Source organism: Macrotis lagotis, chromosome 1 (assembly GCF_037893015.1).
Source record: "Macrotis lagotis isolate mMagLag1 chromosome 1, bilby.v1.9.chrom.fasta, whole genome shotgun sequence".
Lineage (NCBI taxonomy): Eukaryota > Metazoa > Chordata > Mammalia > Peramelemorphia > Peramelidae > Macrotis > Macrotis lagotis.
Window position 1 is genome coordinate 486364805 of NC_133658.1, and position 26021 is coordinate 486390825.

Consider the following 26021-nt stretch of genomic DNA (forward strand, 5'->3'; position numbering starts at 1 on the left):
AGTCTGCACTTGAACAGTAAGTATTCATTTAAATGAGAACACTTTGTGGTCTTCATTTAAGAACAGAAGTCAAAGGTTGTCCTGGAAGGGAGAGCCTCATGCTAAGCCCCCAATCCTGCCAGACACAGTGTTTGCCATAAGGGTTAGTACATTAAAAGACTAGATCCAAAATTCTCTATTTAACACCTAATATATTGTACATAATAGAAAACTACTTTGACAAATGTTTGCTGAATGAATGCATTTAATCTTCTTCCTCAGCTGTCACTTCCTCAGAGTCACTTTGCTCAATTGGGCAGGATCTAATAACATTTTGATCAGGTGGTTGTTATTTTGTTGTTTTTGTCTTCTGAATGGCAGATATACAGAAAAGAAACAAAAAAAAAATATATAAGCCCAGCATCAGCTGGAAGAAACAGGATTGTGTTAGAAGCTCAGAAGTCTTCAGCTTTGCTGATGTCAAATTGCCTATTCATGCTAGGATTCACAATAAATCAAGTAATCAATCGATTCTTTCTTTCTTGACAGGAATGTTATTAAAAAACTGATAAAAAAATTTGGAGGGTATCTTAAAGGCCTAAGACATGCTATGGATGTTTTAGCATGTTTTTGCAAAGAAAAAGGTGTTTTTAAATCTTCCTAGAATACCCTCAAGTACAAAACATTCCCCACTACATACAAGCTATGTGGGAATAGTACATTTGCCTGAATATCACATGTATCACATTTCCATTTTGAAAATACTATAATTATATGCCCATTTTCTAAACTGTTCTTCTCACTGCTCTATTTATAGCATCTTGGATTGTTTCTAAGAGAAAACTGATCCTTGTCATTGATTCATGCAATGGATAAAGTTTCCCATAGAGGTATGCCTCATTTAACTGGGATTTGCTTTACTGTACTTGTTTTTTTTTTTTTATAAATTGAAGTTTTGTGGCGACTCTGCATTAAGCAAGTCTATAGGCACCATTTTTCTAACAGCATGTGTTCACATCATAGCTTGGGGTCATATTCTGATAATTTTCATGGAATTTCAAACTTTTCCAGTATTTTTGTTATTTTATCTTTTATATTGATCTATGTTGATTGATCTTCGAAGTGATTATTGTAACTGTTCTGGAGTACCACAAACTATACCCATATAAGAAAGCAAACTTAATATATGTTGTAACTGATGGCTTAAGACTGGCTGTTTCCCCAGCCCTCTCTTTTTCCTCAGGTCTCTCTTCCCTGAGACACAACAATATCGATTATATAAACCTAGCCGATAAAGCAGAGACAAAATTTGAGAGGACTGACTCCAATTTTGAAAGAAGTTCTACAGTGGGTAAAATCTTATCAAATGGCATCACATGCAACAGAAATCTTTCGTGGAAAGAAGAATCAACTGAGGTCAGTAAGCAACTAGCAAGTAATACTGAAGCAAGACCCTCCACCAACAAAAAGATTATGACTTGCTGAAAGGCTCAGATGATAGTTTATTTTTTAGTAATATTTTCAATTAAGGTATATACATTGTAGGGGCAGCTAGGTGGTGCAGTGATAAAGCACTGGCCCTGGAGTCAGGAAGACCTACATTAAAATCCCAAGACACATAATAATTACTCAGTTGTGTGACCTTGGGCAAATCACTTAACTCCATTGCCTTGCCCCCCCCCCCCCAAAAAAAGAAAGGTGAATACATTGTTTTTCTAGACATAATATTACTGCAGCACTGCAGTATAATAGACTCAGTATATGCACTGGGAAAACAAATTCATGTGACAGGCTTTATTGCAGTGATCTGGAATTGAACTTTACAATATCTCTGAGATATAGCTATACACTGTTAATAGCCTAGTAGAGGAACTGAAAAAGGTGGGGGGTGGGGTGGAGAATGAAACAACTGATTCCCTGGTTGACTTCTGGCTTCATGACTAATTACTTTTCCAGGGTAATCTCAAGTAAAAGAAATTCTGGATGATCCTAGATGGTTCTTCATTATTCTTAAGCTAAACCACTTCACTGCATCATCTTTATTAATATAAGTAAAGCATCTCATTATTCTAAATATAAAACCTTTCAACAACTAAGGATCATTAACATAGGTAAAATATTCACTGCTGACAAAGAAAAACAAAGGTTGACAGATATTCTTTTAACTACATGAAAAAAGGTAACCAAAAACAACACAAATTTTTAAAATATTTTATATTTTGGAAAACAATTTCACAAACTTTAGCTAATTTAATTCTGATTTAGAGTCAAAAGATCAAATCTTAACTCATAAAATTTACTACCTGATTGACCTTGGACAGGTGACTTAACTCCTCAATGCCTCCATTTCCTTCCTAGTAAAATGAAACAGTTGGATTAGATGGACTCTTAATTATCTTCCAACTTTAAATCTATGATCGTATCATTCATGCAAGATTGGGCAAAAATTGTTACCATTTTACAGATGAAGAAATTGGGGTTTATAAGAATGAATACTTTGCCCAAAATCACATCATTATTTACAATATCTTCTCTACTTTCTTTAAACTTCCTAGAAGATAATAGTTGAGAAAAATGTGTTGGAGTATAATCTTTCTCAGTCTTTTAAAGGTTATTTTCATTCTACTCATTCTCTAACATCCATGGCATCTTCCTATTAGGTTAATTGCTTTTGCCTTCAATAGAACCTTAAGGGTTTTTATAGAGAGGAATATGGAGTGTAGAGAGATATCCACCTCATCCACCCCAGCCCTTGTTTAGATGTTTGATTGATGTCTTTATGTTTTATAGTCATTTACCAATATGATCTCCTCCTTTCCATTTACCTCCTCCCTTGCACAAAGGGCTAAGCAGAACAAAAGAGAATTAAGTCTTAGAGAACATGGGACATTTCACACCTATAGTCTTTAACTTCTCTGGGAAAAGACAGAAATGTGCTTCATCACCTGTTTTCATGAACTAAGACTGGTTGTTATAATTAATCTGAATTCAGTTGCTTTATTGCAGTTATTATATTTATTCTTATATTGGTACTACTCTAAAATGAGAAAATCTTAAAAGCATGCATTGCTTTTTTAATAAATTCACTGGTTTCTTTTTCTATTTCATAAAATTAAGCTTTTTATAAAATTTTTAAGTTCAGCTCAACCTTAAAATGAAATCTGCAAAGTACAGGAAATCAATATTCAAGGCTATATTTTGGAGATTTTTTCCCCCAGTTCAGCTTGTATGATATGTAGGAGCTATAAATGAAGAAAGAAGACTAGATACGTAAGTACATAATCTGGTATAGTACCTAGTGTAATATCAGCAAATTATGGCTCAATTTACAGAAAAACATGAGATTCTTTCCTATTTTTTGTGTTCTATAATTTTCAATTTCCATCTCACAAAGTTCTTCTGTTTCCATACTCAGTATCTCATACTGGTAATTCATCAGTGATAATACTTCAAAAAAAGTGACATCTATTTAGTACTTTAAGGTTTGCAAAAGGTTTGATATTTGGTTTATCTTCACAGCAGTCCTGTGGGATGAATGCTACAGATAATTATCCTGATTTTAGAGATGAACAAACTGAGCTCAGAGAAGTTAACTCACACAACTAATAAAAGATTCAATGTTCAATTGAACTTAATTTCCCTGCAAGAAGCTAGGTATCACTCTATCTGAGGTAGTAAAAGGATCCCTGGGGAAATAGTGGTATTAACATTAAATATTTGGGGCAGGGAGAAGAAGTTGTCATAATTATTTATACAAGCTCCAAATATATTCACAATTTCATATACAATCATCTTCTGGTTTTCCTTGAATATAAAAATGCTCATGTTTGTTGTTGACTTTCTAATACATAATAAAATTCTTTGGAAAAAAATTTTAAAAAGAAAGATGGACTAGTCAGAATTTGGATTCCAGAGTTTTGTGCTGCCTCAAACTAGCAAGTCACTAAACTTTTATGGTCCTCAATTTCCTCATTTGTAAAATGACAAGTTAGACTAAATGACCTCCCACCTCTCCCTGGATACCTTCCAAATCTAACATTCTCTGATTTCTAGCTGTGTTAACAATTTAAAAAAAATCAATAACTAAATTTGTTTTATTACAATAGAAATATTTCACATACAAAAATACCACAATAGTAGCATTTTAGGAAATGGATATATACATTATTAGAAAAACTTCCATATTTCTAAAATATACAGAGAACTGAGTCATATTTTTAAAACAAAAAGCCATTCCCCAATTGACAAATGGTCAAAGGATATGCAAAGGCAATTTACAGATGAGGAGATCAAAGAAATCCATAGCCATATGAAAAAATGCTCTAAATCATTAATTATTTGAGAAATGCAAATTAAAGCTTCGTTGAGGTACCACCTCACACCTCTCAGATTGGCCAGTATGACCAAGCAGGATAATAATCATTGTTGGAAGGGATGTGGGAAATCTGGGACACTACTACACTGCTGGTGGAGCTGTGAACTCATCCAACCCTTCTGGAGAGCTATTTGGAACTATGCCCAAAGGGCAACAAAAATGTGCATACCCTTTGACCCAGCAATACCACTACTGGGTCTATACCCTGAAGAGATGAGGAAACAGGGTAAAAACATTACTTGTACAAAAATATTTATAGCAGCCCTGTTTGTGGTGGCAAAGAATTGGAAATCCAGTAAACGTCCTTCAATTGGGGAATGGTTTAGCAAACTGTGGTATATGTATGTCATGGAATACTATTGTTCTATTAGAAATCAGGAGGGACGGGATTTCAGGGAAACCTGGAGGGATTTGCATGAACTGATGCTGAGTGAGATGAGCAGAACCAGAAAAACACTGTACACCCTAACAGCAACATGGGAGTGATGTTCAACCTTGAAGGACTTGCTCATTCCATCAGCGCAACAATTGGGAACAATTTTTGGCTGTATGCAAAGGAGAGTGCCATCTGTATCCAGATAAGGAGCTGTGGAGTTTGAACAAAGTACAAGGACTATTCCCTTTAATTCGGAAAAAAAAACCCAGATGTCTTATGGTTTGATCTGGTTACCTCTGAGAATTCTGTTCTCTTTAAGGATATGATTTCTCTCTCATCACACCCAATTTGGATGGAGGTACAACATGGAAACAAAGTAAAGACTGATGGAGTGCTATCTGTGGGGTGGGGGTGGGAAGCAAGATTGGGGGAAAACTGTAAAACTCAAATAATATCTTTAATAAACATTCTACTGCTTTAAAAAGAAGTAAAAAAAGAGAAAAAAAAAGAAAAACTTCCATAAAAATAATGTTGACTTCTTTTTATTTTTTTTAAATTTACCAATAATGTCACTGTGAAAGTAAATTGGGTCATCATTCCATATGATAAATATTTTAACTACTATCAAAGCAATATGCATTCACTATGAAAAACACCAAAAAAATATGGCAGAGTACCAATGACCTACACAGAAATATTTCTAATCAATTTTAAAACATAAGAGTATTCTAATGAGTAAAATTTGGTTTGAATACAAGCTAATAAGTAAATGGGTTAGATTAGTAGAAGTGGGACTGTTTTCTGATCTTCAGAACAGAGAAAACAAATAATGTATATGTCTTCAAACAAGAAGTAGAGAGAATTGTGAATTGTAAAAATGAATAATTTTGACTATATTAAATTATAAAGATTTTGTACAAACAAAATCAATTCAATCAAGATTAGAAGAAAAACAGGAAAGGTGGGAAACTATTTTTACAATCAGTATATCTAATAAAGGCCTCATTTCTGAAATATATAGAACTGAGTCAAATTTTAAGAATACAAGACATAACTCAATTGATAACTAGTCAAAGATTACAAAGAGGAAGTTTTCAGATGAAGAATTCAAAGTTATTTATAATCATATAAAGAAATGATCTAAATCACTATGGATTAGAGAAATGTAAATTAAAACAACTCTGAGATATCACCTCATACCTGACTAATATGATAGGAAAAAGATAATGATAAATATTGGAGAAAATGTGGGAAAATTGGGTAACTAAACTGTGGCTATTCTTTGACCCAGAAATATCACTACTAAGTCTGTATCTCAAAGAGATGACAAAAAAAAGGGAAAAAAAAGATCTCCATGTACAAAAATATTTACATCTGTTCTTTCTATGATGGAAAAAAATTGTTCTCACTTTACAGATAAGGAAAAGGGGGAAATTATTTATTCAAAATAATGGCTACCTATCATCTGGGGAGACAGGTGGCATAAGAGCACTGGACCTTCAAAAGACTCAGTTCAAATTTGACCTCAGGGGCAGCAAGGTGAACAGTGGATAGAGCACCATAGAGCCTTGGAGTCAGGAGGACCTGAGTTCAAATCCAACCTCAGACATGTAATAATTGTCTAGCTGTGTGACCTTGAGCAAGTCACTTAACCCCATTGCCTTAAATAAAATAAAATTAAAAAACCCACCTCAGAGACTTACAAGTTGTGTGACCCTGAGCAAATCATATAACCTTGTATTCCTTAGTTGTCTCAGCTGTAAAATGAGGATCAGAGTAACACCCACTTCCCAGGGTTGCTGTGAAGGCCAAATGATATAATAATGCACAGTACCTGTGCATACAGTTGGCACTTAATAAATGCTTCCTTCCTGCCTTCTCTCTGCCTCCTTTGTCCAATGTTACTTTTATTATATTGCATAAGCTTCCATGGTTCAAACCCTGAACCATCATTTCCCTGTTTAAAAAAAAAATAAAAAAAATTCAATAAAATTCCCAAATTGACCTCCAAAGTCCACTAAAAGTACTCTTTTCCTTTTGATAGAAAAAGGGAATGATTTGAAAAGACAGAAAAACAAAGAAAATCAGGCAACAATTTCACGTGTTTGGCTTAATTTTGCCTCCATCCTCAATCTAAGGTATGTAGAAAGCAGGATCAGAGCCAAGGCCCCAAGTTATGAGTCAGAGTCTTGCCTAGAAAATATTTTTCAAGGGTCTAGTACCCCAGGGAACATCTCCAGGGTTTTCCTTAATCTTTGCTATTAATGACTATGTCCTGTTACCATCTGTGTTGCAGTCGCTAGAAAGTTGCTATAGCAACTACCAATCATTCAGGAAACAGTTAATAAGTACTATGGGTCAAGCATTGGAAAAGCAGATTTTTTTTTAAAGTATAAACAGTCAGTGCCCCAGGGAGTTTACATTCTAATGGTGGAGGCAACGTGTGTGTGTATGTGTGTGTGTACATATATACATTATATATGACTATATCTATATACACTTACAGTCATACACACACACACACATATACAAATACACACGTACAAGAACACATATGCAAGATAGCAGCTGGTAGAACTAAGAAAAGTCTCCCAGAAAAGGCTGAATTTTGTAGTTGTGATTGATTTTAAGAGACAGAGGGGTAAGGAGGGAGGAATGTTCCTGGGATGGAAGGCAGTTCCAAGGCTGGAAAAGTAGGAAGGACTCAGGTTGTGAAGGGCATTAAAAATGCCAAACAAGTGTTGAAGGAGATAGTTCTATTTATTAAGAAATAGCGGGACACAATAAGATACTGAACTTTAGAAAAAAATCACTTAAATCATCAGAAGCCTTGGGTATATGGTAAGCAGCATCAACATTACAGAGGCCTCCCAAAGACAGCACAGACCTGCTCTTCAAGCCTCCTTGAAGAATGATATCAAGTAGAAGGAAAGAACAGAAAGAGATAAAAGGACATTGAGAAAGAGGGAATTACAAATACATTCCTTTGCAACCCATTTTCTAAACCAGTATTTTCAAAGCACTCAGACTGAGCATAACCATCTGAAATTGCTATGCCAGGAAAGAGTGGTGAGTAGATTGGTCAATTCATGTGAGAGCTAGAAACCCAGTACTTCTCTCTCTTCTCCACAAGGAGAGGCTAGGGAAATACAGCACAGTAACCAAGCATAAATACGTCTATCATTTCCCTACCAGTTGCAAGCTAATTGTATATCTTGTATATACTTGTATATTCAAGCTACGTGTCCTTGTATATACTTGCATATAAAAGGAAAAAAACATTCCCTGCCCTCAACAAACTTGCAAAAGTATATAAGAAGATATATTCTGATAGGTAGAAAGATGAAATTTTTAAAAATAAAGGGCTCTAAGAAAATCTGGGGAGAGACTATTTCTTAATAAGCTAAGGAAAAGGGAAACAACAGTGATAATAGGAATCTCTGAGGCAGAGGCAGAAGTTGGCATGCCTAGAAGGGTGATATATTTGGAGAGTATTGTTTATATTATTCAATTCAATGAATATTTATTAAGTACTTACTGTATGCTATGAACTGTATAAAGATGTGAAGGGGTTTGTTTAATGGTTGTTTTTTTTCCAAACTATTTTTTCAAGCATTTATTCTCTCTTTTTCTTCCATTTCCCCCAAACTCAATTGTACAAGAAAAAATAAAAATTAAACCATCATAATAAATATTCATAGTTAATCAAAGAAATTGCCCTTATTGGCATATCCAAAAACATAAGTCATATTCAATATTTTGTTCCTTATCTGTCTGGAAGTAGGTGTCATGGTTCATCTTTGGTTTTCTGAAACTACAATTTTATCATGGCATTGTAGCTGTTTTTCTTATAAAGAAACAATATTACTATTACATGAATTATATCTTGATTTGATCATTTCTTATAATCTAATATTATTCCATTATGCTTTGTTGAACAATTTCCCAACAGATGGACACAATCCCTTAGTTTCCAGATTTTTGCTACTAGAAAGAGTTGCTATAAATATTTTTTATAAATATGGAGTTTTTTAAAGAGACACAAAATTTAGAAAAATCTGAGTTCCTTTCTTCACAAAATTTACAGTCTAGTAGAGGATAAATGTCATAGGCAGGGCTTCTGGATAGATTGTATAATTTCATATTGGGAAATTAGAGCTCGCTCAATCTAACTCCATTTCAGAGATGAAGAAAGTAAGTGACTTGGCTAATGTCAACCAAAACATCTGCTATAAGCCAAGCACTATACTAAGTGCTTGGTCTTTAAAAAAAAAAACAAACAGGCAAAAGACAATCCCTGCCTCAAGAGTTTATAGTCTAATTGGGTAAACAACATGCAAACAAATATAGACAAAGAAAGCTATATAATCAATCAATTCATAAACATTTATTAAGTACCTATCATAACCCTGAGCTAAACAGAGATTTAAAAAAAGGCAAAATATAATGCCTACCCTCAAGATGTTTACAATCTTACACTTAAGTTATTGGAAAAAAGCAGAATTAGAATACCAGATCTCCTAAAAATCAGTTTAAGGATCTACTATCACCTTCCCAGATCCCAACCAAGGTCAGGAAGAACCAGTTTATCAATCACAGCAAGACAGAAACTAACCTACCTGGGAGCTAGTGTTGAAGGTCGGTAGCATCCTCTATGGATGGAATGTTGTCAGGGGAAGCAGAAGAGGAAGAGCTGTGTGGTCACGCCTCTGATTGTCTTATCCCTCCCAAAGTGGGCTGGATGCATACAATAACCACAGGCACGCCACAAGCTGGGCAGGGTTGTTACACAGTACTCCTATGTTGGTGACAGGATTCCCTGGCTCTCCCTGACTGCTTCCCAGTCAATGGTCAGTAACAATGTTGTCCTGTTACAAAGTCCCACATCATCATTCTGAGGCAAGCCTCAGACACAGTCTGAGCATAAATGAAGAGGCGGTACAATTGAACTTTTCCTTTCACTCAATTTTAGATGGCATTTTTAATGTCCCTTGTATAGTAGGCATTTATGCTCCCCCCACCATCTCCTATAATCAGAACCTGTGATTTCATCATGGTGAATAAACTCACACAGACATCTAATTCCTAATGCCTAAGACATTGAGAGGTCTAGCATCTTGTAAATATAGTCACAAAGTATAAGTAAGGAGCATCAACAAGGGTCTGATGTAGAAGAAGGGGAAGGAGGGGAGGTCTCAACTGAAGTGAGTGAGCTAAACTGACTGCAATGAGTGCAATCCCTAACAGTGAGGCTGTGCTGTGAAGCGAGTGATGGAATTAGAAAAATCTGAGTTCAAATTCTGCCTCAGATACTTGCCTAACTAGACAACTTTTTTTTTTCACTAGGCAACGGGGTTAAATGACTTGCCCAAGATCACACAGCTAGGTAATTATTAAGAGTCTGATGCTGGATTTGAACTTAGGTCCTCCTGAATCCAGGGCCGGTGCTCTATCTACTGCGCCACCTAGCTATCCCTCTAGACAACTTCTTAAACCTAAATTTGTTTAACTGTGAAATGGGATGCTTAGCACCTCTACCAGGTTGCTGTGAGGAGAAAATTAAATATTTGTAAAGTGCTTAATAAATATAAAGTGATTAATTAATGATTTAAAATTTTTATTTTTATCATTTTAAAAAGCATTACCAATCTGGTATGCATCTATATTTAAATTTACTGAAGACTAGTATATTATAAAAAGTACATGGGTTTTCCTTAATCTGTGTTGGTTCATATGAAAAGCTGTCCCATTCCCTTTGCTCTCCCAAATATAAGAGTGTCACACCCTAACAGTCTTTGTTTAATGAACTAACTCACTTGAACACAGGAGGCACTTAATAAATATTCATTTAGATTAATATGACAACATGTTAAACATAGTTGTACATGTATAATATATCAGATTATTTGTTATCAAAGGGAGGGGGAGGGAGGAAACTCAAAATCTTACAAAAATGAATTTTGAAAACTATCTTTACATGTAAATGAAAAAAATAAAAATTTAAATAAAAAATTTCTGTTTAGAATCAGTCCTCTAATATGACAAGACATTGATCCAATCAAGTAACACATGACAAAATGCCATGAAAAAAAGATCTTAAAATACCAGGGCCCTGCCTCCCACATGATACTATAAGTGCATTTTAATTGTGACTTTCTAAAAACAAGGTACTTTTTGTTGTCCAACTCAAAGGAGTGACACAGTCTGGAAAATTCCTGAATGGGAGGGGTTGACACATTGGCAGATCTGTGAGGATGGATAAAAGATCAACAAGGTCAGAGAATGAAAAGGAGGCAAAGTCAGTAATCTTCATAACACAGAGATATGAATAGCAACAGAAAAGTGTAGACCAAAAGGAAGCAAGACTAGCAATAGAGCTAAACAAAAAAGATTCTGGCAGATTTGTAAAGGTCATTTACCAGAGGACCCCTGGGCTAGAAGTTTGACAATTCCTCAAGGTGAGTTAGGCAGGTAAGAAACTGAGTCTTGCAAAGGTCAACTAAAGCAAGAAAGAGAAGACAATTATCAACAAATGATGGAGTAACACTTAAATATAGCCAGCAATTGTTTAGTTTTAAGGTTTGCAAAGCACTTTACATGTATTATCCCATTTTATACAACTACCCTGTGAATTATATTCGTATTCCATTTTATGGATGTGTAAACTGAGGCTGAAAAGATTACAGAGCTAGTGAAACATCTGGGGTAAAATTAGAATTCAGGTCTTCCTGGCTTAAATTCATCACTCTATCTGATGAACCATCTAAATTGGGTTGTAAACCCTAACAGCAACATGGCAGTGATGATCAACCCTGATGGACTTGCTCATCTTTTCAGTGCAACAACCAGGGACAATTTTGAGCTATATGCAATAGAGAATACCATCTGTATCCAGAGAAAAATTATGGACTTTGAACAAAGACCAAACACTATTACCGTCAAATTAGAAAAAAAAAGCATTATATTATTATGTAATTTTACTATCTCATGCTTTATTTTTCTTCCTTAAGGATATGATAGGGAGAAATTATATCTTCTCTGTCATCACATTCAACTGAGATCAATGTATAACATGGAACCAATGTAAACCCTAACAGAATGCCTTCTGTGGGGAAGAGGCAAGAATGAGGGAAAATTATAAAACTCAAAATAAATAAAATATTTCTTTAAAAAATATAAAAAATATAAATATAAATAAAAAATAAATAAATTGGGTTGTAAAGTTCTGATCTCAGAGCAAAGATCACTGACTCTGTTTAAGGTAGGAATATAGTTCTGGGTCCAAGTCAAAATGGAACTTATTTCCACATGGTGTTGGCTCTAATAACAACCACATCATTCCCATCCCACTCAAATATATATATGCACAAAATTAATGCATGATAAAGAGGAAAGGTTATCTGTTTCTCCAGCAAGAAAAGCAGAAGAAAAAATGAAGCATCTACTTAGGGTCTACTGGGTCTCCTTCATGACCCTGATGACTTCAACCCAGGCATCACTGCACAAGGATTGTTCAGGAAAGTTTCCAGAAACCATCTGCATTCCACAGATAAAAGCCCCACCTTTTTTCCACCATGGCAGTGAGCCAACAAAGCTGTCTAAGATGATTACAGTGCTGTTTCCAAAGAGAATAGGAACAAGTCTGGAAGTCTGTGTATGTAACTGGTAAAAGAGAATGGCAGAAGTGTTTCTTGGCACTCCACAAAATCACCACAGATCTCAAACCTTAAGCTCACACACAGAGAAAATAGTTCTTTACAAAACTACATGTCTTTTAAAAGACACAATTTCTGATATCACAACAAAAACTCCCTGATCCCCCATTGATATTTAAATGCTTCATACTGTGGACAATTTAGGAACAAAGAACTTTAAGAAAGTCTAAGTAGAAAATTCATTTTTGGAATATTCCCTATTCAGTTTTGGAATATTTCCTATCATGAACACTGGGAGAATATTCTGGGAAATTATTCACCTGTACAAAATGAAAAACCCTGACTTTCTTTTCTCCTTATCAGGTTTGTTTTTGTTTGTTTTTTTCCCCTACAGCCCTGACAAGAAAGTGTAAAAAGGTTTTTCCTGTTAGGATGACATCTCCCTTCTTCATTAGGGAGATAATGGGAGGGTGAGAAAGTAAAGTATAAGGTCTAGAGAAGCAAGAGATACATTAAAATATGTTAGCAGGTACACAATGGAATTATTGAGGCAGTTCTGTTAGACTAGCCCTCACATACACTGGTGTGAGAGGAACCATCAACCTCTTCTCTTACTAAGATTGACCTGTCTGCATTTAACAAGTCATTTTTCATAACATTCACTCACTGTATAGGCCTTACTCAGGGAAGGAGAAGGGAAAGAAAGGAGTAAACATTTAATGCCAGACCCTCTAGAAGAGCTTCACATATATTATAACATCTGATCCTAAAAGCCCTGGGAGTTATGTTAATTCCCATTTTACAGGTGAGGAAAAAGAGGCAGACAATAGTTAAGTGACTTGTCCAGGGTCACACAGAGTGTCTGTTGCCACAACTGAATCGTGACAACAATATGGTACAAAGTATAGATAAAAGAATAAGCTGATAGTGTTAGAGGAAATGCTCAAAACAAAATTCTAGCATATTGTCAAATTGCTTTTCATAGGGAATTAAGAAAACCATTTACGAAATCAAATGAAATGACTCTGGGAAAAAAACCCTAAAATTACTGGTATTATAGCCAAAAACCTTCTCTCAATAACACAGAGTTGAAAATGATATATTTTCTTATACAATTGATCAGCTGAGTACTTAAGAGGTGGAATATTCCAACAGAAAGAAAAGAGAACGGAGTAGTTAGATGACACAGTAGATACAGCTTTGGCGCTGAAGTCGGGGGGGGGGGGGAGGTTCAAATTTGGCCTGTGATACTTGATAGCTATGTGACCCTGGGCAAGTCACTTAACCTCAATTGCTGAGAAAGGAGAGAAGAAAGGAGGGAAGGAAGGACGGAGGGAAAGAAGGAGGGAGGGAAGGAAAGAGGTATGGAAGAAGGGAAGTAAGAAAGAAGGAAAGTTAGGAGGAAGAAAAAGAATACAAAGCATTTATAAAACAGGAAAACCAACTACTCTATTTACACTAACTGGGTTGCTATGGGCATCCAGAAGAAAATATGTATAACATATCTTGAAAAGTTAAATCCATTATTTATAAATGTGCAAAAGTAAAGAATCACAGAAGATTAAGAATTAAGAGAGATCTTAGAAATCACAGAATACTTAAAAATTTAGTAAGTCCACTACTTGCCAGGAACTATGTTAGGCAAAAAAAATACAAAATACAAAAATAAGACATGATATAGTCCTTGCTGTCACATGGACTATGTTCTACTAGTATGAGGCCCAGAAATCACAATATAACATTATGCAACAACTGGACCTAGAATCCAATAATCTTTTGTACTTTTCCCACTATTGCACTGGAGTCATAAAACCAACAAGTCTCCTGGGAAGCTGATAACTATTACAATAAGGCATCACAAAATAAAGGCTCATAAGGCAGAAAGATAAATTGTCTTACATGCAGTCTTGAGATAGGAACCTATCAGAGACATCTCATTTGGCTTCTTAAGCCGTTCTGCTGATTCTGAAAGACACAATGACAGTATCCTAGGACCTTGTAAGTGCTGAGTATAACTTCTAAAAAAGAAAATCTGGCAATGCAGTAGATGGAACACTGATTGGCTCTGGAGTCAGCTGGACTTGAGTTCAAATCTAACCCAGACACTTAATACTTACTTAGCTGTGTAACCCCACTGCCTAGCAAAAACAAACAAACAAATAAATAAGTAAATAAATAAATAATCTAGTCTGTGTCCTGGAACCCACTGAGAGTATTGCAAAGTTCTTGTAAACATTCTCCAAATAATGTTTAAAAACACATAAAATAGGGGTGGCTATGTGGTACAGTGGAAAGAGCACTGGCCTTGGAGTCAGGAGTACCTGAGTTCAAATCCGGCCTCAGACACTTAATTACCTAGCTGTGTGGCCTTGGGCAAGCCACTTAACCCCATTTGCCTTCCAAAAAAAAAAAAACCCCCACACATAAAATAAGATTCACAGAATTACAAAGAAAATGACTTAAGCTAAAATCAAATATATTGAAAGTTAAAATGCTAAAGAAACAAGTTCACAGATCCCAGGTCAAAGACCTTTGCTCAGATACCCCAAATTTTATGATAGCTATCTTCTTCTAGATGCAATTTTTTAAAACATTTGCTATCTTTTCACTTTTTTTAGCTTGTCCTTTTCTATGCAGTAAACCTTTCCATGAAACAAAGTTTTGCTTTTTTCAAAAACAAAAATACTTCAGCAAAACAAACCAACAGGACTGCTTTTGAAAGTATATGAAATATTCTACCCCCACAGTTCCCCAATTTAGAGAGGAGTTACCACATTTTCAAATCTTTGATGGTCCCAGGTTTATTAAACACTCATTCTAAGATGTGTGATGTGACTTAGCCCCACACACACCATCTTTTCAGGTCTTAACTAACTCAGTTATTGCTGGGAAACTTCCCTTTCAAAAAGGAGAGTGTTTCCTCTTTGTCCATGAAAGGCTACAGAGATACACAAATACAGGAGGTTTAGACACTGACTCCAAGGTTGTTTTTAGCTGTCCTGTCCTGTATATATGCCAGAAAAAAAATCATGAGAAAATCTATGTATCAGTGTTTCTGCAGTTTGGCCTTTTATGGAGTCAATTCCAGAGTTCTACATTCATCAGATTGTCTGGCTCAATGTGCTGGAAAAGTCCTAAGGTATCACATGCAAAAGTGTGAGTCAGGAAAGGCAGCCTTGACACCATGACAAACTAAATGGAGTGGGATAGAAGGCTAAGACTCAGAGCTGATATAGGGAGGTGGGAGGTGGGCATAGGCAGTTGTTAATTACCTGGGAGGGCAGAGAAGGGGAAGAAGTGACAGACAGACTATTTCAAATCTACAATTTGTATGACATAGGAGTTTGAGAATCTAGTCTTCTTATTTTACATGCAAGGAAACTAAGACCCAGGGAGGTGATTTCAACGCAATTAATCCAAACATTTATTAAATACTAATATACACTGCCTAACTCACCCAGCATTACACATTAAATTAGTGAAAAAGTTAGGACAGAATCTAGAGACATGACTCTTCATCCACTACCCTATCACCTTACCAGGCCATCATTTTATAATGCACTAGATGTCTGGAAGAAACAGGACACCCAGCTCACTTTCACTTGCCTCTATACATCCTTTCCCAGCACTCTACACTTAATGGCAAGTGAACATACCTTAGTTGTTGTTAGCTGTTGATGGGCTATTCCATAAATAGATCTGAAGGAGTTAGAGGGAAAAGAGTCTCTGAAATAAGCTGTTATAATAAAATATTGGGAGATAAAATGTATCAAGAATAAGGTTCAGTAAAAAGAATAATTCATCTATAATTCTATTTGGTTTTTTAGTGTCCCAAACTATTAAAATAGAAGCAGCTGAATAAAATGATAGACCTTGGAGTCAAGTAGACCTGAATTCAAATCCAGCCTCACATACTTACTAGCTGTGTGACCCCCTAGGCAAATCACTGCACCTATGTTTGCTTCAGTTTTCTCATCTGTAAAAATGAGAATAACACCTTCCCATCAGGCTTGTTGAGAAGATCAAAGGAGAGAATATTTGGAAGCACAGTGCCTAGCAAATGGTCAGTGCTAAAAAATGCATACAGCCCCCAAAATAAATAAAATAAATTTCTGACTCCTCCCACCTTCATTTCTTCTTCTGCTAGCATCTTCAACAGTTGAAGCTGGTGCTGGAATAGTTTTGCTTTCCCATCTTCCTTTTCAAATCAACCTAAATAGATCAACTTAAAAGTATATTTATTGGGTATCTCAGTTGATAGAGTACCAGTTCTGTAGTCAGAAGGACCTAAATTCAAATCCAGACTTAGACAATAACTGTGTCTGACCCTTGGCAAGTCACTTTAAACCCCCCACCCCCCATCCCATCCCTCCAAAGCATATTCCTTGAAAAGGTTTAACAACTTTTTAATGAAAAAAGGAGTGTGAATTTCAACTTTAATGGGATAGTTTGGCCAGATATATATTTGGCCAGAGTTTTGTTGTCCTCTCCTTTAAAAAACTGGTTTTGACTAGGACTTTGATTTCAGTGATATCAAATATACTGTATGGTTAAAGAGACAAGAGATCCAATAATGCATATACAACACACAATGTCCATAACTTAATCTGATACCAACCATTTACTAGGTATTTATTAGCACAGAACCTCTACAATCTGGCTTTTATTTGCCAACTATATCCCCTTTCATATATTTTAATATTCCAGTCAAACTGAACCACACTCTGTACCCAGGCACCCAAATCTTGTCCTCTCCTATATCTGGACCTCTGCACACCCTAACTTCCATACTTAGAATGGGGAAGGATGGGATGGGGAGTAAAAGGCAGAGTAAAAGGAGGTTAGGGAGAGAGAAAGATAAAAACTTAGGGAGAAAAAAGGGGGATGGATAAAAGGGGGGGAATACAGAAAAAAAGAATGCGAAAGAGTATGATAAAAAATAAAAATATGTTTATTTGGGGGAGGTACTACAGAGAGCTGGGTTCAGAATTCTGTCATCAATTAGAATGGTAAACTGAAAAATACTTTCAAAGATCCTAAACTGTAGACTATTTCATCTCTGTAATACCAAGGTTCTCAGGTTCTTCCAGTGATGATATATGGCTTACAATCAAGGATCAGCTCAGTTTTTGAAGAACCTGAGTCACAAGTTATACCAAAAAAATAACTGCAAGACATCTGATGTGTTTTAGTAGCTACAACATGTTACCAATGGTGACTTACTTAGAAGAAGTGAAATAAAAGGCAATCAGGGCACACATGCACCATCAGAAATGGAGGTGGGTCATGCATGGAGTTAGGATGAGATAAGAGAAAGCACTTGAGTGATACACTGGTACTCCTTCAGATAATGAAAAAGAAATGACAGGAAGCTCTTGATCATTTGGAGAGTATCCTCTCTGGAGGATTTGCAGAAAGATATATGCAAGAATCAGACAGAAGGTATAGTAGGGTGTTTTTTTATTAGTATTAGTAGAGGGAACATTGAAATATGAATTAGAGCTCCCAGGAGCACATAAGTAACACAGTGAATAGAGTCCTGGAGTAAGGAGGACCTGAGTTCAAATCTGATTTCATACATTACTTTCTCTGTGACCCTGGGCAAGTCACTTAATCCCCAACTGCCAAAAAAGGGAGAGAGAAAAGGAGAGAGCAACGGTGGGAGGAAAGAAGGAAGATGACTCCCAGCAAATATCAATGTCTCCGTCAAAAAGTCAAGGACTAGTTATGAGACTTCTTTTTTTTAGGTTTTTGCAAGGCTATGGGGTTAAGTGGCTTGCCCAAGGCCACACAGCTAGGTAATTATTAAGTGTCTGAGTCCAGATTTAAACTCAGGTACTCCTGACTCCAGGGCCGGTGCTCTATCAACTGCACCATCTGAATGCCCCAATGAGACTTCTTGTACATAGAACATAAAAGTATATTGAGTATGAACAAGAAATGGAATTTATCATCCTTATCCTTTTACAATTACCTGGAGAAGTCAAGAAATCTTTCTGGATTACTTCCAGTACATGACTAAGCATACTCTGAGCTAATTATTAATGCATAAAAATTTTAAGTAACTAAATATTATTGCAAATATGAGATATTTGAGCATTCTGTCTCATAACGGTGATAGTTTCCTTTCAATTGAAGAAAAACATGGGAAAGCTAAAGAATAATATTCTTTGTCAGTACAATAAATATTTGTAACTTAAGCTATTTCATCAAAACAATTTAATTTAAAAAATTCAAACATAATCATTCTTCTAGGCACTGACAACAGTATAAATATAAATAGGATTTGGTCCCTTCACCTAAGATCACAAATTAAGTGATGGAAGTGGTCTTAGAAATAATCAAGTACAACTCCCTCTTTTGTTCAGAAACATACAGCTCTTAAGTGTTTGAGGTGGAATTTGATCCTATACCTTCCTGACTCCAAGTCCAACATTCTCTCCATGCTACCTTTTTCATAAAACTAGTAGTGGAAAGGGGTAGCTGGGTGGCACAGTGAATAGAGTGCTAGGCTTGGAGTTACGAAGACTCATCTTTGTGAGTTCAAATCTGGCCTCAGACATTTAGTAGCTGTGTGACTCTGGGTAAGTAACTTAATTCTGTATGCCTCAGAACACTCATCTGTAAAATGAAGTGGAAAAGGAAATGGTACTCCAATATCTCTGCCAAGAACCCCCTAAATGAGGTCATGCAGATATGACTGAAATGATTCAACAATAACAATAATGGTATTAACTACAAATTGGTTTTAACAAATAAAATGTAAACAGAAAGGACTCTTTCTCTCCAGCAACAACTTTTTATTTAATTCAGTTCAATGAGCATTTATGTAGGCACAATAAATTCAATAAAATAGTTTGTGCATTTATAGGTAGAGATTAAAAGCAATCATACTGCCTTGCAAGTAATTTTTAAGACAAAAAATACATTCAGTATGTATGAAAGGCTTTATATCACAAATTAATAGGATATAGGTTTAAATGTAGTATCAAGAATGAATGTGGGGGGCAGTTAGGTAGAGCAGTGGATAGAGCACTGACCCTGGAGGACCTGAATTCAAATGTGGTCTCAGACACTTAATAATTACCTAGCTCTGTGACCTTGGGCAATTCACTTAACCCCATTGCCTTGAAAAAAACTAAAAAAAAAATTTTTTTTTAAATTAAAAGTAAAATAAAATAAAACAAGAATGAATGCAGCACTGGAAAGGACCTTGGAGATCATCTGATCTAATGTTCTCACTTTCTAAAAAGAGGAAATAGATTAAGAGAAACAGAGGCTATATAGGTTATTATTGACCCATTGGAGTCTCCAAGTCTAGCATTTTTTTTTCTACTGCATCTCTCTGCTTTTCAATTCTTGAAGAATATTCTCTTTACAAATGCCACTTGAGTCTCCCGGCCTCTCTCCTGAGAAAGCAAACAAAGCTGCCAATTAATGTCAACAATAAGACATATTGTCCTTTTTTTTTAACTTTATACAATGGAAACAATGATCTCCAATGATCTAAAAGAGGCAGACTCCTTAGGCCACTAAAAGAGTTCTTGACTGCCAGCTGAGGAAGAATAAACATTATTTAGTAGGTAAGAGGGAAACACTAATGATAACAACATGAAGAACATGTGAGAAAATATATGCAGAGTATTTTTAAAACCCACAAATAACTATATAAATGTTATTCATAATAATAATAATAATTTTATTATTATTATTATTAGTTTATTGCAGCTAGTATTAATAGTTTTTGAACTCAGGTCTTCCTGACTCCATGACTGGTGCTCTATCCACTTTACCATCCAGCTACCCCTGCTTTTACTTTTATATCACTTATATTTCTGAGAGTATCTCTATCCCTGTAGTTCTCATTTAGTATAAAACTATAGGTTTACATTTCACACATTACATTTGCTCACAACAACCCTTTGTGGTATAAGGTGATAGAAGAAGTTATTAACCTCATTTTCCAAATGAGGAAGGATTCACCCTCTACCATACCTCTGAGGATCATCCCTTAGAACAAATAATAAAAAAAAAGAAAAAAAAATGAACCAGATTAGTGAACATGATGAAAAGTCTGACAATATTAAGCAGCATCTCACAATGGTACCCTATTGCTAGCATCAAAAAGAACCTACACATATCTCTTCTTTGGGGCTAAACTTGTTTCTACAATTTCAGATCATTCAATTATAATTGTCTCATTACAGGTCTTTCCATTTATGTCAGAATGTGTGTGTGTGTGTGTGTGGGGGGGGTTCCTCATTTTATTTACCTTATTTTCTTTTTTGTTTGTTTTTGAAAGGCAATTAAGTGACTTGCCCAAGGTCACACATCTAAGTAATTATTAAATGTCTGAGGCTGGATTTGTACTCCAGTCCTCCTGTCTCCAGGGCCAGTGCTCTATCCTGGGCCATCTAGCTGTACCCTAATTACTTTGTTTTCAATCATTTCATAAAAGTTTTTTCATGGATTTCTGTATTTTCAACTTTATCTTTTTTCAGGGCATAGTAACATTCCATTAAATTCATGTGCCACCAGATAAAACCACTGTAACCAGGATCAAAAGAAATGTAGTAAATTGGGAAACAATCTTTACAACTAATGATTCTGACAAAGGGTTGTGGGAAATCTGGGACACTATTACAGTGTTGGTGGAGCTGTGAACTCATCCAACCTTTCTGGAGAGAAATTTGGAACTATGCCCAAAGGGCAACAAAAATGTGCATACCCTTTGACCCAGCAATACCATTACTGGGTCTATACCCTGAAGAGATGATGAAAAAGGGTAAAAACATCACTTGTACAAAAATATTTATAGCAGCCTTGTTTGTGGTGGCAAAGAACTGGAAATCAAGTAAATGTCCTTCACTTGAGAATGGCTTAGCAAACTGTGGTATATGTATGTCATGAAACACTACTGTTCTATTAGAAACCAGGGGGGACAGGAATTCAGGGAAGCCTGGAGGGATTTGCATGAACTGATGCTGAGTGAGATGAGCAGAACCAGAAAAACACTGTACACCCTAACAGCAACATAGGAGTGATGATCAACCTTGATGGAATCGCTCATTGCATGAGTGCAACAATCAGGAACAATTTGGGGTTGTCTGCAATGGAGAATACCATCTGTATCCAGAAAAACAACTGTGGAGTTTGGACAAAGTTCAAGGACTATTCCCTTTAATTTAGAAAAAAAAACAGTTATCTTATTGTCTGATCTTGTTATCTCTTATACCTTTTGTTTCTTCCTTAAGGATATGATTTCTCTCTCATCACACTCAATTTGGATCAATGTACAACAAGGAAACAAAGACTGACAGATTGCTTTCTGTGGGGGGTGGGGGCAGGGAAATAAGATTGAGGTAAATTTGTAAAACTGAAATAAAATCTTTAATAAAAAAACAAAGGAAAAAAATTCATGTGCCACAATTTGTTTATTTATTATGCAACTGTTAGACACATGCTTTAATTCCAGTCCTTTGCCACTACAAAAAAAATGCTACTATAAATATTTTGGCACATGTTATTGACTTTCTTTAAAGGTATAGAACTAGCAGTAGAATATCTAAGTTAAAGAGTATGGATATTTTAGCCATTTCAGAATCTTTTCCCCTGCATAATTCAAAATATCTTTCCAGAATGCTTGTACCAATTCACCAAAAGTATATTAGTGAAGTATACCATTTTACCATAATCTTTTCAACAGTGACTATTCCCCTCTTTAGTCATCTTTTGCCAGATAAAATCACATTAGTGTTTCTTTTACTCTTAGCAATTTGTAGTATGTTTTTGCAGGTTGTAAAGAGTTGAATTCCTTCTTTTTTCTAATAGCAATTCTTTAGACGAAGTGCTTTTATTTATAATCCAATCCAACGAAAAGAAAAAAAAAGTTGAATTTTCTTATGGTGAATACACATATAAATAATTTTTTGATGTTTAAAAAAATATCAATAATCAAATAAAATCAGAAATAAGTCCCCCCAAAATTGTGAAATAACCCTGACAATTCACATGATGGTGAAGATGTTTGTTCTTTATTCTTGACAAGTATATGAATGGATTTGAGTGAGGGGGTGCTGTACTAAGTCTCCAGCCTCACTTTCTCCTCCACAGTCATCTGGGTCCAGTGGCTAGATACAAATCAGGATGACTGGAAATGGTTCTGGATATGAGGTAATCAGGGTTAAGAGACTGACCCAAGCACCAGCCATGGAGTCAGGAGGACATGAGTTCAAATTTAGCCTCAGACAGTTAATAATTGCCTAGCTGTATGACCTTGGGCAAGTCACTTAACCCCACTGTCTTAAATAAATAAAATTTAAAAAAAAATTTTTTTTACAAAGAGACTGGCACAAGATAACTCAAAGAGTAAGTCTCAAGTTTCTGAGGTCCTCCTGACTCCAAGACTGGTGCTCTATTCACCTTGCCACCCAGCTGCATCTGTCTCCACAACTCGGTTTAGAACATTGGTCTTGTAAAGCAGGGGTTGTGAGTTCAGATCTCACTGGGGCCTACTTCATAACTTCATGATATAATTCACTGTGTGCTTACCAGGAGAGTCACTGATATCTTAGGTGACCATCATACATCTGGCTCAAATCTGAAGTAGACCAAGTTCTGATTAACAGTCTACTTCCCAGCTGAAAGGGACCTTAGTTCATCTATTCTAATTCTTTCACTTTACAAATGGAAAAACTGAAGCTCAAAGAGATTAGCTCAGAGTCCCCAAACGACTTACTTAATATCTGAAGAATATCAGTATATTCCTGTTTCCAACTCCACTTTTTTTAAACAGACAGCCACCAACTTGACGTGGCTCCCCAAAAGAGATGTCAAACTGAATGAAACCTGCTCCACACCTCCACTGTGAGAGGGAAAAACTACAGTATAGAGAGCTTGTTGTCTGAAGGGACAAGTCTTATAAGGAAAAAGGTTCTTAGGTTGTCACTTGGTGAAATTTAAAACTCAGGAATAAGCAGGTACTGTAGCAAACTCAGGTTATTAGAGCTTAAAAAAGGAATGATGATGGTATACCAGAAAATACAATAAGAAGCCCAATTGTACTCACAGTCTCAATCCTTCAGGTCACACTAGAGGCATCAACCAGGTTTGAATGGCAACAGCCTCAGGGAGTATTGATGTTTCCTGTCAATGAGAAATGGGTTGGTTGTTAAGAGATCTGCAGGTTCAGGGTAGATTTTCTCATGAAATCCTCCCCTAAAGAGATGAAAAATAAACCTGCAGCTGCATTTAGGAGATGGCCTTTTTAACCCAATGGTTGCTTTTGAATTAGAAAGCATCCTTAATGCTATAGGAAGATCTTTATTTTGTTAAAAAAAAAATCCAAGGATTACTTGATCTTTCCAGGAATTGGGATTCTAAACCTACCCTTTGCAAACAGGGTGAATCAAGTTTGATAATACTAAAACATTGCCAGAATAAGTATTATGATAACAATCCTTCCCTTCTTTTTCCCCATTTGATTAAAAAAAAATTTGCAGTGACCACAGCAGTAACTTCTCTAAGAATCATCACTCTAGAAAGTCATTGCAATAAGACCCAGCTATCCATAAGCCTGGAGCAGGTGTCTCTTAACAAGTAAGGTTTCTGGATAACTGAAGGCCTATTCTTATAAATAAACTTACCATCACTCCTACCTCCCCCAAATCATCACCCTCCCCACATATATTTTGGCTGGAAATATTCCTAATCTGCATTACACTTCCCTACTTTCTTAACAATGTAACAATATTTTTTTAAAGTTGTACCATATTATTTTTTTTTAGTTTTGCAAGGCAATGGGGTTAAGTGGCTTGCCCAAGGCCACACAGCTAGGTAATTATTAAGTGTCTGAGGCCAGATTTGAATTCAGGTACTCCTGACTCCAGGGCCAGTGCTCTATCCACTGTGCCACCTAGCCGCCTCTGTACCATATTATTATACCATACAATAATTAAGTAAAGTTGGAAGGGCCTTATAAAGAAAGGGAGATCTGTTAACTGGGAGAGTGAATATTGGAATCATTCTGATTTTAGGTGATGTGAACACTGTTCAATTTAGACCTTTTGTATTGTATTTCCTTGTTAGTTTCTTAATCAGTGGTGGAAAAAACTTAACTGATTATGTCTTAATGTGGGCAGAACACCAACAAATTCATCATTCCATCAGAAGGTCTCCATGACTAGTTTTAAGGTTGTGAGTCAGTGATTGCAAGACAGAATTAGTGAGATTAATCCAGAGATATTTTTGGAGTGTTATCCAAATTAGGGGTGTTCTGAACTACATATTTCATTTTCATATCCATTAAGGAAATGGATGCCACATGATCATGGGTGATCTAGAACTAGAGAACTTCAGTTAAGCTGTTTTCTTTTTTGGCAAAGCTATAGGGTTAAGTGACTTGCCCAAGGTCACATAGATAATTATTAAGTGATTGAAGCTGCTTTTGAACTCAGGTCCTCCTGATTCCAGGGCCAGTGCTCCATCCACTGCCATAATCTAGCCACCCCTTCAATTAAGTTTTAGGTTAGAAACCTTGGGAACTCCTTAATCTGGGACTTGAGTAGATTCCTATCTATTTTTAAACTGCCTTACCCTTACCCTTCAGAATTTGTATATCTCTTTTCCCTTGAAAATAATTAACAGTAAATTCTCCCTTAGAGTATGTTAATAGTAAAGAGAAGATTTAGAAGGAACAGGTTGAAGACTGAGGGCCAGGAAAGAGTAACAGGATTTGGGGAAGAGGAAAGGGATTTCAGATGTTTGAAGTTTTCTGAAGCCAAGAACTAAGCTAACCCTGGGGCCAAGAAGACTGGGGAAGCTTAGAGCCTAAAATGGGAGTTTAATCAACAGAAAACTTTTTAAAGCAATAAAATGTTAGCCTCTTGAAATAGAAGGCAAGGCTTCCCTGGGTCTATTTCAAGAAATTGAGAAGATGACAAGTTTCAGTAGGCCTAAATTAGACACAAGGCTGGATACCTCAACAACACAGTTAGCCTCATTATTAAATGATCCCAGACAGTTCTGCTTTTTGATTTTTTAAACAGCTTTTCTGCTTTCAAGAATCATTTTTTATTACAATCAGTATACCTACTGCTAGAAGTATATGTCCTTTCTAGAAGTTTGGACATCAGATAGTCATGATTATTAGTATTGTGTATAAAATGAGAAGAGGCCCTGAGAAAGAATTTATGAAAGGTTTTCCTATGATTAAAGTGTATGGGTTTTAATGCAAGCATTTAATGACATTTACTTTGATTTTTTTGGAAGCCTTGTTTTCTTTTTTTCTTATTTCTTGGTTCTTAGTGGTATCTGGGTAGGTGAGGTTTCCAAAGCAGTGAACTCCAGATAGGTAAACTGTGAAAAGCACGGAGTTCAAATCTTGTCAAAAAGAGGATACAGAGAACTGGAAAACAATTACAGAATCTGCCACCTAACCACAGATTTTGTGTGCTGAGTCTATTTTCTAGGAACTTTCCAAGAATCACCCCAAAGTATACAAAGCCTTCTCTCTCCTTTTTCTTTTAAGGCAATTTGTTTCCATTCCCTGGTTTGCAATTACAATAGCATAAAGGGATCTTAAAGTTTTCCCCCTTGTGAAGAATTACTGACTCAAAACTTTCTCCTCTGAGGCTTT

General features: G+C 35.8%; 1 protein-coding gene across 4 annotated transcripts in view; it reads right to left on the reverse strand.

The window, feature by feature from the left end:
* INPP4A (inositol polyphosphate-4-phosphatase type I A) overlaps positions 1-26021 on the reverse strand; it is a 216858-nt gene that overhangs the window by 119199 nt on the left and 71638 nt on the right. For all 4 annotated transcript variants that reach the window (XM_074213740.1, XM_074213739.1, XM_074213737.1 and 1 more), the window contains exon 2: positions 23454-23530. The gene's annotated coding sequence lies outside the window, so the exon portion shown is untranslated. The remainder of the gene's footprint in view (positions 1-23453; positions 23531-26021) is intronic.